The following is a 16,181-nucleotide window of genomic DNA, read 5'->3' as shown; positions in this document are numbered from 1 at the left end:
TAAAAATATTCGGAACCGAGGCTCTTCTGGCGGAGTCTATCTTGGAGACTCCGGTCTAAACACTGATCACCGAAGCATCCGGTGAACACCGGAGACTCTGGACTCAGTATACTGTCGGTGTATTAGGAACCAGGGGTCCCTGAATCCCGAGACCGGGCCGGCCATCCGCCACATGTCACCATCCTGCGAGGTCCACCCTGCAGGATAAGAAGAAACTAAGTCCCGGGGGAAGGTGCTCGGGGCCGTAGCCTCTAGGTTCCCGAGCACCCCCGTTCCCCGATGATCCGCAGAGTCCAAGTACCGGGAAGGAAGTGCTCGGAAGGTTTCTCACTTACCCCCGAGTACTGTAGTCCCCCGATGATCCAAACACCGAAGTGCTCGGGAGAGAGTGCTCGGGGCTGCACGTGGCAGCCCCCGAGGACTCGGTTCCCCGAAGGTCCCACCGAAGTGCTCAGGAGAGAGTGCTCAGGGCTGCACGTGGCAGCCCCCGAGGACTCGGTTCCCCGAAGGTCTCACCGAAGTGCTCGGGAGAGAGTGCTCGGGGCTGCACGTGGCAGCCCCCGAGGACTCGGTTCCCCGAAGGTCCCACCGAAGTGCTCGGGAGAGAGTACTCGGGGCTGCACGTGGCAGCCCCCGAGGACTCGGTTCCCCGAAGGTCCCACCGAAGTGCTCAGGAGAGAGTGCTCAGGGCTGCACGTGGCAGCCCCCGAGGACTCGGTTCCCCGAAGGTCTCACCGAAGCGCTCGGGAGAGAGTGCTCGGGGCTGCGCGTGGTGGCCCCCGAGGACTTGGTTCCCCGAAGGTTCGCGCAAGATCATTCGACGACCCGAAGGGTCCCATCGTCGGGGTGTCAGCCAGTCAAAGGCCCAATGCCGCATTTAATAGGCACGCGCGGCCTGACATCCTGACATCCTGACATTCTCAGCTGCCCACGCCCCAGTGTCAGACCCTGCCATGCACTGGCAGGGGGGCGTGGGTCCATTAAATGCACGGGTCCTGTCCCGTTTCATCCGGATGCCTCGGGATAACGTTGCCAGAATCGAAGCGCTCCGCCTGCCACCCTGCCCTGGCAGAAGAACAAGACAGGGTGGGCGCACCGGGCACCTCTAAGGCTGCCCGGTGGGCCCCCTTAATGGCGCCGGAGGGCATCCACAGTGGCGGATGGTCGGATGCGCGCCGCATTTTTCCACCGCCCCTGTCACTTCGCCAAGACGGAATGATGACGCCTTTCTCCGTGGCACCCTGGCACTCGCACCCCCTCCTTCCCATTCAGGATATGTCGAGGTCGGCGCGCCTACAAAAGGAAAGGATGGAGAACACGTAAAGAAGAAGAAAAGAAAAGAGGACACAGACGCTCACAGAAAAAAGCCCGACAACGCACACGCTCGAACCAGCTCAAGCCAAGCTAGAACACGAGAGCCTCAAGCTCTCTGTAAGCGTCTCTCTCTTGTAACCAGATACATCCTTGAAGAATTCCCTTCAAGGATAGATATAGCACTCACACAGGAGTAGGGTGTTACGCCCCCGTGCGGCCCGAACCTGTCTAAACCCCGGTGCACCCATCTTTCTCGCACTAGGACGATCATCTCCCACCAGCCATTGCATTTATTTCCGTTTCCCGCTTATTTCCCAAACAAGCTCGTTTAGGATCATCTCCACGGCTGAATCTCTAAAAAGGGGTCTCTCGGGATCCCTGCGACAGGAGTCCATCCTCCGACAGCTGGCGCGCCAGGTAGGGGGGAATATCCCTGGATTTGTTTGTTTCGCTTTTTTCCACAGGAAAAGATGGCCGGTGGGCACCGCCTCTAGCGTTCTGGCTCCACTTCCAGTGACGGGGCGCTGCCCGACGCCAGAGGGGGCCCAGTCGCTGCTGCGTACCAGTAGCAGCCGCCATCCACGTGCGCGGTTTTTCCTGCTCAAGGGGATCAAGGCGCTGGGCCCATCAGGGCCGCCGCCGTCGTTGCCGACGCACTTTCCGACCCCCAGCAGGTGGTCGGGACCCCGGCCGCTAGGTCCGCCTCTGGATCGCGTCGGGTGCCACCTCGATGCAGGCTCGTTTTCAGCGAGGCCAGCCCAGGGAGCGCGCTGCTTGCAGCACATGCTCTCCTTAGGCACCCGCCCGTTCAGGCCACACCGGACACTCCGGAAGGTCGATGGATCCAAGATGTCGTCGCTTTGGTCGGCACTGCTCGTCACCAGGTGCAGGCCGGGAGTCCTCACACCACTTCCCAGCATGGTGCCGCCAGAGCCGGCTCCTCAACGGGCAACACCCGCACGGGCCGAGGGGTCTCCAGGCGGAGTGTCGTCCCCCTGGCCGTGTCTGAAGCTCAGGACCTTCGTTTGCGCCTTGACGAGCGGAGGGGCTATGAGTATGCCCGAGTTACTCTCGAGCGTTAGCGGGAGACCCGGCAGGGGGTCGGGGCAGAGGACCAGGCTTCCTCTCTCCCGGCCCAAGGCCACCGGGGATCCCCGGCTCGCCGCCACTCGCCACCGAGGACCCCCGCTCGCGCTGCGGGGTACGGCACCGGCTGCCGTGCCTTCACCGCCGAGCTCCACCGGGTCAGGTGGCCTTCCAAGTTCCGCCCCAAGCTGCCGGAGAAGTACGACGGGTCCATCGACCCCGTCGAGTTCCTCCAGATCTACACGACGGCCGTGCAAGCGGCCGGAGGCAGCGAAAAGGTGATGACAAACTACTTTCATGTTGCCCTGAGGGGCTCCGCCCGCTCTTGGCTTATGAACTTACCCCCAGGGTCTATCGGCTCTTGGGATGACCTGTGCCACCAGTTCGTGGCCAACTTTCAGGGCACGTTTACACGTCCCGGTTTGGAATGCGACCTTCACGCCGTCCAACAGCAGGAAGGGGAGACGCTACGGCTCTTTATACAGCGCTTCAGCCAGGTTCGCAACACCATTCCACGAGTGGCCCCCCATGCTGTTATTGTTGCTTTCCGGCAGGGCGTCCGCGATGAGCGGATGCTCGAAAAGCTAGGTACGCACGAGATCGAGACCACTGCGGAACTCTTCGCACTGGCTGATAAGTGCGCCAAGGCTGCGGAGGCCAGGGCGTGGCATGCTCCTCGCCCCGCCTCCGACCAGCCAAGTTCTTCCCGCTCCCACAAGCGGGAAAAGAAGAAGAGAAGGAAGCGCGAGGCCGCTCCCGTTGAGCCAACCCAGGTCCCCGCCCATAGGGTGCCGCAAGAGCCCGATCACCGGCAAGAGCGCCGGCCGGGTGTCGATCGACGCCCCGTCAGGGCCACTGCTCGGGCTCCTCCTCGGGCCTCCATGCCCACGAGGGCCCCGGCTCCAGCAAGAGCCCCGGCCACCGGCCGAGCTCCCGCTCCAGCGAGGGCCCCCGCTCCCGCGGGGCCCGAGCCAGGTAAATGGTGTCCCATACACCAGACCAGATGGCACGACCTCACGGAGTGTCGTACGGTCAAAGGACTCGTGGATCAGCGCCAGAGGGAGCGCGACGAGTCCCGCGGAGGAGGCGATACTAAGGTCACCCCCGACAACGCCGAGCTCGGCTTCCAGGAGCCCGAACACACCGTCGCCTTCATCGACGGGGGCGCGTACATGCCTTCCTCGCGCCGTGGCATCAAGGTCATGCGACGCGAGGTGTGCTCGATAACCCCGAGCGAGGAGGCCGCAAGGCACCTAAGATGGTCGGATGCTTCGATCACGTTCAGCATGGCTGATCACCCCGCCAGTACTGCAGCCGTGGGGCGACTACCTCTGGTAGTGTCCCCCACTGTCTGCAATGTCAAGGTCGGCAGGGTGCTGATCGACGGTGGTGCCGGCCTCAACCTCCTTTCCAAGGAGGCTTTTGAGAAGCTGCAGGTGTCCTCCCGACGCCTAAAGCCGTCGCTCCCCTTTTGTGGAGTGACCCCTGGGCACTCCCTGCCCCTCGGGCAGGTTGAGTTGCCTGTAACATTCAGAAGCCGGGACAACTTCCGCACGAAGTGTGTCCTCTTCTATGTCGCGGAGCTCCCTCTCCCCTACAACGCCATCCTCAGGCGTCCGGCGCTCGCCAAGTTTATGATGGCCGTGCATTATGCATACCTTACGGTTAAGATGCCTGGCCCCGCAGGCTCCATCTCTGTGATCGCCGACTCCGGCGGTGCCGTCTCCTGCGCTGAACAGTCATACATGGTTCTGGTCTCAGCGCAGGCCGAGGTCGATGGCTCTACAGGGGGCCCAGGACCCTCTTCATCCAAACCCCGACTCGCCGCCGACACCTCTGTTCCAACAAAGGAGGTCGTGGTGGGCGAAGACGCTACCCAGGTCGTCCGTATCGGCGGCGACCTGGGCAGCAAATAGGAAAGCGCGCTAGTCGCCTTCCTCCGGGCTAACGTAGACGTGTTTGCCTGGCAACCGTCCGACATGCCCGGGATCCCTAGGGAGGTGATCGAGCATCACTTGGCGGTGCGTCCGGACGCCCGCCCGGTGAAGCAGAAGGTCCGGCGGCAGGTGCCAGAGCGCCAGGAGTTTATCCGCGAGCAGGTCAGCAAGCTCCTCGACGCCGGATTTATCCGAGAAGTCCTCCACCCCGACTGGCTAGCAAACCCAGTCATCGTCCCGAAGGCCAACGGCAAGCTCCGCATGTGCGTGGACTACACCAACCTAAATAAGGCTTGCCCTAAAGATCCCTTCCCCTTACCTCGCATTGATCAAATTATAGATTCAACTGCGGGATGCGATCTTTTATGCTTTCTAGATGCAAACTCTGGGTATCACCAGATTCGCATGGCCGTAGGGGACGAGGAAAAAACTGCTTTTACCACCCCGGTGGGGACTTATTGCTACATGTCAATGCCTTTCGGCCTGCGCAACGCTGGATCCTCCTTCCAGGGCGCTATTCGTATTACTCTTGACTCACAGGTTGGCCGCAACGTCGAGGCTTACATCGACGATCTCGTGGTCAAAACCCAAGACCGCGCCACCCTGCTCGAGGACCTTGCCGAGACTTTCAACAGTCTCTGCTCTACCCGCCTCAAGCTCAACCCGGAGAAGTGTGTCTTCGGGGTGCCGGCGGGCAAGCTCCTTGGTTTCTTGGTCTCTGGCCGAGGGATCGAGGTCAACCCAGAGAAGATCCGGGCAATCGAGCAGATGCGACCCCCGGTTCGACTCAAGGAGGTCCAGCGTCTCGCCGGCTGCATGGCAGCCCTCGGGCGCTTCATCTCCAAGCTCGGGGAGCGAGGGCTCCCCCTCTTCAAGCTTCTGAAGAAATCCGATCGTTTTGACTGGACGCCGGAGGCCGAGCAGGCCTTCCGCGACTTAAAGAAGTACCTTACTTCGTCACCCGTGTTGGTGGCTCCCTCTCAAGCTGAGCCCCTACTACTCTACGTTTCGGCCACTCCTCAGGTCGTGAGCATAGTGCTGGTGGTGGAGCGCGACGAGTGTTCGGGGCCGGGAGCTAGGTCCCAGCTCCCAGAGGCCCCCGACCACTCACTTGTCCTCGCGGCTCCCCCTGGGCAAGGGGTCGAGCCCGAGCACACTGCTCTTCCCAGCCAAGGAGTCGAGCCCGAGTGCCCGGCCAGCTCCGACAGCTGGCGCGCCGCCAACCCTGGGGGCTGCGGCAGCCCCCCGGGTGGAGCCGCCGTCCGGGCTCGCCGGGTACAGCGACCGGTGTACTTCGTCAGCGAAGTCCTCCGAGAAGCCAAGATAAGGTATCCCCAGGCGCAGAAGCTACTCTATGCCGTGCTCGTCGCCTCCCGAAAGCTGCGCCATTACTTCCAGGCGCACAAGGTCTCGGTGGTTACCACTTATCCACTGGGACCCATTCTCCGGAACCGGGAAGGCACCGGGCGCGATGTCAAATGGGCAGAAGAGCTGGCGGAGTTCGACCTACACTTCGTCAGTCGCCAGGCAATCAAAAGCCAGGCGCTCTCCGACTTCTTGGCAGAGTGGACGTCCGTCCCCTGCGTCGTCCCAGAAGAGATCTCTGCCTATCCCGAGCACGACGCGCCCGGGTACTGGGTCATGCACTTCGACGGCTCCCTCTCGCTGAAAGGCGCAGGGGCCGGAGTGGTTCTCACCTCCCCAACAGGTGAAGAGCTCCGATACGTCGTGCAGTTGCAGTTCCGCGCATCCAATAACATGGCGAAATATGAAGGTCTCATCGCCGGCCTCCGGGCTGCGGTGGGACTCGGGATTCGTCACCTCCTGATCAAAGGGGACTCCCAACTGGTCGTCAACCAGGTGTCTAAGGAGTACCAGTGCACGGATCCTCAAATGGCGGCGTACGTGGCTGCAGTCAGGAAGCTCGAGAGATGCTTCGACGGCCTCGAATTGCGGCATATCCCTCGCCGCGACAACGCTTTGGCCGACGAGCTCTCCCGTCTGGCCTCCTCACGTGCGCACGTCCCTGCCGGAGTCTTTGAAGAAAGACTCGAACGGCCTTCCGTCCTGCCTGCCGAACAGGATGAAGGGGAACCCTCGAACTCAATTCAGGGGACCCCGGCAGTGCCCTCAGTGGGAAGCCCCGTCAGGGCGCCGCCGCCCGGTGAGTGTGTTGCGCTCGCCGAATGTTCTCAAGATGCCTCGTAGATGTCTGACATCCGAGGGTACTTGAAAGAAAAGTTCCTACCCGAGGATGAGGCGTCTGCCGAAAGAGTTGCTCGGCAGTCCAGACGCTATGCCATAGTAGATGGGGATCTCTACCGGCGTAGCGCAGGAGGTGTACTCCTGAAATGCATCTCCCGGGCAGAAGGAGGCGATCTTCTCGCTGAGGTCCACGAGGGCGAGTGCGGTGGCCATTCATCGTTCCGCACGCTGGTCGGGAAGGCCTTCCGACAAGGTTTCTACTGGCCTACAGCTCTCCAGGATGCCTCCGAGCTGGTTCGGTGCTGCAGGGCGTGCTAGTTCCATGCAAAGCAGATTCACCAGCCAGCTCAGGTTCTTCGTACCATCCCCCTGTCATGGCCTTTCGCGGTCTGGGGTTTGGACATTCTGGGTCCATTCCCCCGAGCAATCGGGGGCTATGCATACTTATATGTCGCTATCGACAAATTCACCAAGTGGCCGGAGGCGGTCCCAGTCATCAAGGCGACCAAAAGCACGGTGCTCCAGTTTATCCGCGGCATCACCAGCCGCTTTGGCATCCCGAACCGGATCATCACCGACAATGGCACCCAGTTCACAAGTGCCTTGTTCGGGGACTATTGCGAGGACCTCGGCATCAAGCTCTGCTTCGCTTCCGTCGCTCATCCTCGGAGTAACAGGCAGGTCGAGCGCGCCAACGCGGAGATACTGAAGGGCCTCAAAACCCGGACCTATAACGTGCTCGCTAAGCACGGGAAGGGATGGGTGGACGAGCTGCCAGCCGTGCTGTGGGCTAATCGGACTACGCCAAGCCGCGCCACCGGGGAGACTCCGTTCTTCCTCGTCTATGGCGCCGAAGCAGTCCTCCCCTCCGAGCTCACTCTGGGCTCCCCTCGAGTGCATGCATACTCTGAGGGTGAGCAGGAACAGCAAAGACGCGACGACGTGGACTACCTGGAAGAGCGCTGGCGGCGTGCCGCTGTCCGGGCGGCTCGGTACCAGCAGAGTCTGCGGCGTTATCATCTGCGCCATGTTCGGGCCCGATCTCTCGAGGTGGGGGACCTAGTTCTCCGACGCGTCCAGTCACGCGAAGGAATGAATAAGCTGTCTCCTATGTGGGAAGGTCCCTTCACCGTGATCGCAGTCCCGCGGGCAGGTTCTTTCAGGTTGGCGACGGAAGAAGGACAGCCACTCCCGAATCCGTGGAACATCGAGCATCTCCGGCGCTTCTACCCGTAGATGGTCGTGCTCGCGGCTCCGGTCAGCAAGGCCGGGGGCTTCTCCCCGCCCAAAGCAGTCCAAGGGCTCCGCCCCTTGGGTAAGTCGCTGTCGCCCAACCTTGTAAATATTGTACATTCAGTATTTTAATAAGCAATCGCTAGGTCAAAATATTTTTTCTGGATTCCGTATGTTTAATCTGTCTGGTGAGGTGCTTGGTTGTGCGAGAAAAAGTTCGCTCTCTCTCTTTTTCCCGCTGATAAAAGAATCCCAATCGGTATGCATGCGAGCAGTCGCCGCTGACTTACGTCCGGCATGGTAGGCTGTGGTGTTCGGTGTCGTGACAGGCTCCCGGGCACTACCAAGTTTCGGGGTGCCCTGGGTAATCCCATCACTCGAGCTGCTCGAGTAGTCCGGAGCTCGGGCCCCCGGAGCGGGCTGTCGGTGCTCGGTCTGGTCTGTCATACCCGGGCGCCACCGAACCGTAGGACCTCTGGGTTATGCCTCTGCCCGCTCTTGTCCGTCGGTTTGGGTGTTCGAGAGGTCTTGGATCGAAAACGAGAGCAGTCTATAGCAAGTACTGCACTAACAAAGCGCACCAGACAAAGAAATTCTATATTATCTCTTAAGTCACAGGCTGGCAATCGCGAGCAGTTCGGCCGCGAGGGTTTCAATGCCCCGGTCTCTGGTCGGCCCCAAGGGTCCTCGGGTGATCCTACCACTTAGGCATGGGTGGTCAAGATCACCCAACCCTAGGAGCCTCGTACGCCTCTGGGCGCTCGGGCGCTCCATTGAAAGAATCAAGTTCCCGGGCACCCGAGCTCGGAAGCACATCCCTCCTGGATCGGTGGGCCGGAAGGCCGACAGCTATCCGGTGAGTGGTTACATTCAGGCAAATCTGCTTTCAGTAAATTTATGTTCCCGAGTCATTCTCGGGGGCTCTCGCGCTTTAATCTGTTCGGCGAGGTGGTCTCCTCGCACGCAAAACCCTATCGTGTGTCTACTTTTTCCTAGAACGACAGAGCGGTTTTTGTAGAAAGGAGAACCGCGCGTACGGCAATGTCTGACCGAAGCCCTTCGTGGTGGTCGTGGTGTTCGGTCCGCTTTTAAGGACCCCGAGCACTACCGAGTCCTCGAGTGCCCTGGGTAATCCTATCGCTCGAGCTGCTCGAGTAGTCCGTAGCTCAGGCCTCGGCGGCGGGCTGTCAGTGCTCGGTCCGGCCCGTTTTTAAGCTCGGGCACCACCGGACCACGAGGACTCTTAGTCACATTCTCGCCCGCACGCGTCTCCCTTCTACTAACTGAGTGGTCGCGAAGTGAAAAAAATGTTCACTAGGCATGGCGTGTTCTGAGCGGAATAGATCTATCTCCCGGGCAAGGAAGTATGTGTCTTTGTTTCTTAACTTAGGCAGTGCGGACTCGCGAGAGCTCGAAGGCCGACTACGCCATCAACAGCGATCAGGACAACTTCATCCTCGGGGACGGGAAGGTCGGGAACGGCCCGACTGAGTACTCCCCGGGACTTCAAGGTGAAACACCAGAAGAAACATCAAAACACTCAGAGAAACTGGAGTTGTGAGCCCAAGGAAAAGCTACCATTAATATTCACAAGATATATACAATGCTTTTTCTAATGGTTCACTCCTACATCTACATTCATCAAGACAACAAAAGAAAAAAAGGCTACAAAAGATCTAGTCGGCGGCAGAGGCGTCGACTGAATCCTCTGAGTCGTCTCCGGGGGCTGGCGGCGGCGGCACCTCTCGCCTGAAGCCGGCCGCCACCACCGCGGCGGTACTCCGGACCGCTATCCGGGCGGCCTCTCCCTCAGCCTCGACCACTCCCTCCCGCGCCGGCTCCAGCGGGAAGTTTGGGTCCCTGCTTCGGTAGCAGGCCAGGACGTGCTCGGCCACTGCATGGGCCAAGCCACGTCCCTCCCGGGCGGCGAGTTCCTGGACTGCCCAAGGTAGGGCCTCGAGGCGCTCGCAGACCTGCTGCAGCCCCAATACTTGTCGTGCGGGGCCGTCACCCTTCTCGCCTTCAACGAGCCGTCCGAGACCACCCTTCTCTACGGCCCACCGCATCCGCCGGAGTGTGTCTTCCAGCATATGCTCGAGGTTGACCCGCGAGACAAAGGCGGTCTCGAGCTTCTCCTTGGCGGCCCGCAGCTGTGCCTCAAGTCCCTGGTCCCCGACCGGACCGGAAGAACCGCCAACTGCTGCGGGGGCGCCAGCCTGCTTCGTCTTGGTCACCATCTCGGATAAAGCGCGTTCAAGGGCGGTCAGTTCCGCCTCGTGCTTTGCGTTCTGCTCCGCCCTGGTTGCCATGACCGCCGCCGCCGCGTCAGCCTCGCCCTCTCGACGAATCAGTTCGCCCTCTCGACGACTTAGTTCGCCTTCTCGGCGACTCAGCTCGCCCTCCCGCCGGGCCAGCACGTCCTCCTGCTGAGTCACTGAATCCTCCCGAACACCGAGCTCCGACGCTGATATCTTATTGTCCACCTCCCGCAGGGAAACGTCTTCCTCCCAACGGTTGATCTCTTCCCTGATCTTCCGGAGGTCGTCTTCCCAGCGCTGGAGGTCGGCGTGCGTCTTTTCGGCCGCGCCCTCCCGACGGGTCAGCTCGGCTTGCCGCTCCTCCGCTGCCTGCTCCCGGGCTGCGACTGCTCCCTCCCTCTCCTGCGCCTGCCCCATCCTGGCAAGGGCCTCGGCAGCTTGCTGCCTCGACGCCTCAGCCAAGCGGGCGGCGTCTTCTCGCTCCCGCGCGGCTTCTGCCCGCGCGGTCTTCAAAACTTCTTGTTCCCGCGTGGCTTCCGCGCGAATATCTTCTAGGAGCTTCTGCTCCCGCGCGGCCGCCGCACGGGCCTCCTCCTGGGCGCCCGCCAGCTGCGTTTTCTCCAACGCCAGGCGGGCGTGCTCGGCTTCAAGCTCCCCCTCCTTGGCTTTCACCGCTGCGCCCAGCCGCTCGACCGCTACTTGGACGCCTTCGATGGCGGCCAGGAAAAGGTTGGCGGGCTGGCCGGGCGCCGGTGGGGCCCAGGCTTCTCCACGATGTGCCTCCAGGGGGGCCCAGGCTTATCCGCCCCGGGCTCTGCCTGCCCGGGGTAGGCTCCACCGGCGCCGAAGACTCGGACAGCGGCCGCATTCCCGCATCGGCCGCCCTGTCCGCCGGCCCCGGCAAGGCATCCACCTCCACCGTCATCCGCCCCTGGCTCTCCGCGCCTGGGGTAGGTTCCGCCAGCGCCAAGGGTCCGGACGGCTGCTCCGTCCTCCTCTCGACCGCCGCCTCCGCCTCTCTCCCGCTGGCCGCCACGACGATTGGCGCCTCCGCCGTTCCGGTGCCCGCCTCCGTCGGAGCTGCAGGCGGGCTCGGCTCTGGTCTCGGCGCCCGCGCCTTCTCCGTCGCAGTAGCGCCTGCGGTCGGCCTACGGGAGACAGATGAAAAACGCCAAAGTTTAGTACGGGCCAAAAATACCCAGAAAAAAAAACAAGAAAAGAGACTCACCGATACCGCCATTTGGCCGCTGGGAGCCTAATATCCGGGTTCGGCGCCGTCGGTCCGGACTCCTCCCGCCGCCTCTTCCGCTGGGGGCTCGGCTGAACCGCTACGCGGGCCTCGGGTGCCGCCGCGCGGGTTTCGATTTCCGCCGTGCGGGTCGCGGGCGCCGGCGCGGGCCCCATCCGCACCAGTCGCGGCTCCAGCACCGGGAATGCCGCCGTTGTCGTTGGCGACGGCGGAGAGTCTGGCACTAGGATCAGGGCCCGGGGACGTTTTTCCCGATCTCCCGGTGCCACCTCTTCGACAACTTCAGTCGCGCCCTCCTCCCTGGCATGGCGGCTGCTGCCTGCGGCGACCCCTTCGCCGGCCCGTGCCGAGCTGCCAGCGACCTCCTCGCCAAGTAGCTCCTCCAACCCGGGGAGTTCGGAGGCCTCGGGACTTCGGCTTCTTGGCCGGTCCACAGGCCCCTGGGCGTCGAACTCCGGCAGCCCCGCCATAATAGCCACCCGGTTGGGGTTGGCGCAAAGCGCCATCTCCGGCCACGGGAGCTCCGTCCGGCCCATATCCTCCGTTCCAGTGATCACCCGTGTCATCCCCCGCAGTTCCGCCTGCCCCAGATTCCAGCTCGCACCGATCTGGGTCCTGGTGATCTCCTCCGACCCGGTATAGAACCAGCTCGGCCGGGCCCGCTCTCGCAAAGGCGCCAGCCGACGGCGCAGGAAGTCCACGACCACCATGACGGAGGTCAGCCCGGACTCGCGCAGCTCCAGGATGCGCTCCAACACCGGCTTCAGCCTCGCGTCTTCTGGTGACGGTGCCTCCCACGTTGATCGCCGAGGTTCAGCTGCCGCCTCCGGCAGCTCGAGGCGCTCGTGGGGGTCGACGTCGACGAAGAACCAGTCCCGTCGCCACTCCTCCCACTTGCTGCGCAGCACCTGGGGAATGTAATGATCCCCAGGCCGTCCCGGAGCCGAAGGTTGCAGCACCCCGCGACGTCCGCCGTGGAGTGCCCCCTCTTCTTCCCCACCGGCCGAAGGACGAAGAAATGGCGAAGCAGCGTCGCCGACGGCATCACCCCCACGAACATTTCGCAGAGATGCGCGAAAGTCGCCAACACCACCACAGAGTTGGGGCTTAGGTGCACCAGCTGAATGCCGTACGTCTCCAGCACTTGCAGAAAGAAGGCGGAGAACGGCGGCACCAACCCCGCCGCCACAAAGGAGGTGAAGAGGACGGTCCACCCAGGGACGGTCGTCGCCGGCGTCAGGCTCACCGGCCTCACCACCACAGCACCTTCTTGCCCCTCCGGCACCAGCAGTTTCCTGATTTTGTCCGCCGCCTCCTCGTTCCTCAGACGAGACTCCGGCAAGATGCTGTCCGAAGCCTTGTCCCGGCGTCCACCTCCAACCCTCGTCATCTCGGCAAAGATGGAAGGTGTTTTGGTGGTGGAGAGAGAGAGAAGGAAGAATGCTCCGGTCGCCTGAGAATTTCCTAAGGGCTTCGGAGCACAAAGAAGGCAAGAGCACAAGTGCGAGAAAGCGTAAAGAGGGGAAAGGACCGATCCATTCCCCCTTTTATATCTCAAAGTTCAAAAAGTGCCGCCCAAACGGTTCGCTCGGCGAAGCGTCGCCTCGATCGACGCAACTGCCAGGCGAATCTCCCGCCGATCGCGCGATGTCAGCGGCTGCCAGGCGTATTTTTCTCGATCTGCGCGGCGACCGCCCGTGCCGCCCGTATGGTCATCATACCCTTCGGAAGTTGTGTGGACACGCGTCCACCCATTTTTCCCGTTGGGGCATACTTGAGTTCTGGGTCCGCAAGGGCCACCTCTTGAAAGCTTGCCACATGGCGTCTGCGCCAGCCTCGGCCTCGGCCGCGACGAAAGGCCCATTCTCAGTCTCCGTCCCGTCGCCTACCAATGGACCCGGGGGCTACTGTCGGTGTATTAGGAACCAGGGGTCCCTAAATCCCGAGACCGGGCCGGCCATCCGCCACATGTCACCATCCTGCGAGGTCCACCCTGCAGGATAAGAAGAAACTAAGTCCCGGGGGAAGGTGCTCGGGGCCGTAGCCTCTAGGTTCCCGAGCACCCCCGTTCCCCGATGATCCGCAGAGTCCAAGTACCGGGAAGAAAGTGCTCGGAAGGTTTCTCACTTACCCCCGAGTACTGTAGTCCCCCGATGATCCAAACACTGAAGTGCTCGGGAGAGAGTGCTCGGGGCTGCACGTGGCAGCCCCCGAGGACTCGGTTCCCCGAAGATCCCACCGAAGTGCTCAGGAGAGAGTGCTCAGGGCTGCATGTGACAGCCCCCGAGGACTCAGTTCCCCGAAGGTCCCACCGAAGTGCTCGGGAGAGAGTGCTCGGGGCTGCACGTGGCAGCCCCCGAGGACTCGGTTCCCCGAAGGTCCCACCGAAGTGCTCGGGAGAGAGTACTCGGGGCTGCACGTGGCAGCCCCCGAGGACTCGGTTCCCCGAAGGTCCCACCGAAGTGCTCAGGAGAGAGTGCTCAGGGCTGCACGTGGCAGCCCCCGAGGACTCGGTTCTCCGAAGGTCTCACCGAAGCGCTCGGGAGAGAGTGCTCGGGGTTGCGCGTGGCGGCCCCCGAGGACTCGGTTCCCCGAAGGTTCGCGCAAGATCATTCGACGACCCGAAGGGTCCCATCGTCGGGGTGTCAGCCAGTCAAAGGCCTAATGCCGCATTTAATAGGCACGCGCGGCCTGACATCCTGATATTCTCAGCTGCCCACGCCCCAGTGTCAGACCCTACCATGCACTGGCAGGAGGGCGTGGGTCCATTAAATGTACGGGTCCCGTCCCGTTTCATCCGGATGCCTCGGGATAACGTTGCCAGAATCGAAGTGCTCCGCCTGCCACCCTGCCCTGGCAGAAGAACAAGACAGGGTGGGCGCACCGGGCACCTCTAAGGCTGCCCGGTGGGCCCCCTTAATGGCGCCGGAGGGCATCCACAGTGGCGGGTGGTCGGATGCGCGCCGCATTTTTCCACCGCCCCTGTCACTTCGCCAAGACGGAATGATGACGCCTTTCTCCGTGGCACCCTGGCACTCGCACCCCCTCCTTCCCATTCAGGATATGTCGAGGTCGGCGCGCCTATAAAAGGAAAGGATGGAGAACACGTAAAGAAGAAGAAAAGAAAAGAGGACACAGACGCTCACAGAAAAAAGCCCGACAACGCACACGCTCGAACCAGCTCAAGCTAAGCTAGAACACGAGAGCCTCAAGCTCTCTGTAAGCGTCTCTCTCTTGTAACCAGATACATCCTTGAAGAATTCCCTTCAAGGATAGATATAGCACTCACACAGGAGTAGGGTGTTACGCCCCCGTGCGGCCCGAACCTGTCTAAACCCCGGTGCACCCATCTTTCTCGCACTAGGACGATCATCTCCCACCAGCCACTGCATTTATTTCTGTTTCCCGCTTATTTCCCAAACAAGCTCGTTCAAGATCAATCCCCCGGCCGAATCTCTAAAAAGGGATCTCTCGGGATCCCTGCGACAGGAGTCCATCCTCCGACATATACACTGCCAATTTTTCCGGTGTCCGTGGGTGAATGTGTCTCTTAACTATTGGTTCTAAAAGGTTATCTTGAGCATTGAGACATCATAAAAGCTAACAAATGCAACCCTCTTAATAGTACGGCTAACCTAGACTCAATATCAAAGATAGAACAATTTAAATCCTATTGAGTACTATATATTGCTTCTCTTTTCTTTTCGAGGGGAGTCAATCGTCATGAGTCTTCACAATTGAGACTAAGACCTGTTCATAGCTTCGATAAACATATTAGTTCCTTAATCGTTTTGTCATCAATAAGCCAAAACCCACTTATAGGGTCTAGATGCACTTTCAGACCCAGTTCTTTGCGAGCTCCTCAACGGAGACGTAGGCACTTCTTTGTGAGGTGGCCGAACTTCGGGAACAAATCTTATCTCCATTACTTTCTTGCGGTTTACTCATTTAAATTGATATTTGGGGATTTGCCCCAATCTCGTTGCTTGTGAGTATTTGGGTGCAGGTTGTTATTAAAAAGGAACATATACATCTTATAGAGCCTGTGGTAATTCGTAGACTAAACTAGACTTGCTTAGATTCTGTTTGATTTCGAGTTCCTGTATAGTTCGGATAATCCGGGTGAACTCGGATACTTCAGAACCCAGAGTATCCAAATTGAGCCGGAGTTTCCGGACACTGTCTGATCCGCTGCAAAGTTTTATTTTTCAAAAATGACTATTCACCCCTCATCTAGTCGAAATCAAGTACTTTCAGTCACTTCATGTCTAAAGCTTGATTCACGACAGATGTGTGGTCATTTCATTCATAAAGCTCTATGCTGTGGTCACTTCATGTATACATGTGTGAAAGACTATGTCAGAATAGATGTAATGTCATTTAATTTATGAATAAAGATCTGATGTGTGGTCACTTCGTTTTTAAAGCCTGAGTCAGGACAAATATGTTGTTATTTAATTTATGAGTAAAATTATATCATGTGGTTACTTGGTGTCTAAAGCCTGAGTTATGATAAATATGTTATCATTTTATGGTTAAAGTTGAGTCCCTGACCGCATGCTGCTCCGCGCCGCACGTCGCTCCATGCCGCTCGCTCGTCGTCCGCCACCTGTTCGTTGCCGCCTACGATATGTACGATCACGCGTGGGAGAAGAATCGATGACCGTGGATTTTATAAAGGTCCGTCGTCACGCGAAATACCGACATGCATAACATGGCACGTGTCGGCATTCCACGTACTGACAGGTCATAACGCGTCACCTGCGGCACGCAAAATGCCGACAGCTTGGTACGTTGCATGAACATTCTACGTACCGACAGGCCGTTGGGCTAAGTGCCACGTGGCGGCAGTGGCGAACCGTGCTCACGAATATATGTAGGGCGAACTTCACATCGGCC

The sequence above is a fragment of the Phragmites australis genome, chromosome 5 (genome assembly GCF_958298935.1).
Source record: "Phragmites australis chromosome 5, lpPhrAust1.1, whole genome shotgun sequence".
In the NCBI taxonomy this organism is placed as follows: Eukaryota; Viridiplantae; Streptophyta; class Magnoliopsida; order Poales; family Poaceae; genus Phragmites; species Phragmites australis.
Note: the sequence above shows the minus strand (reverse complement) of the source record.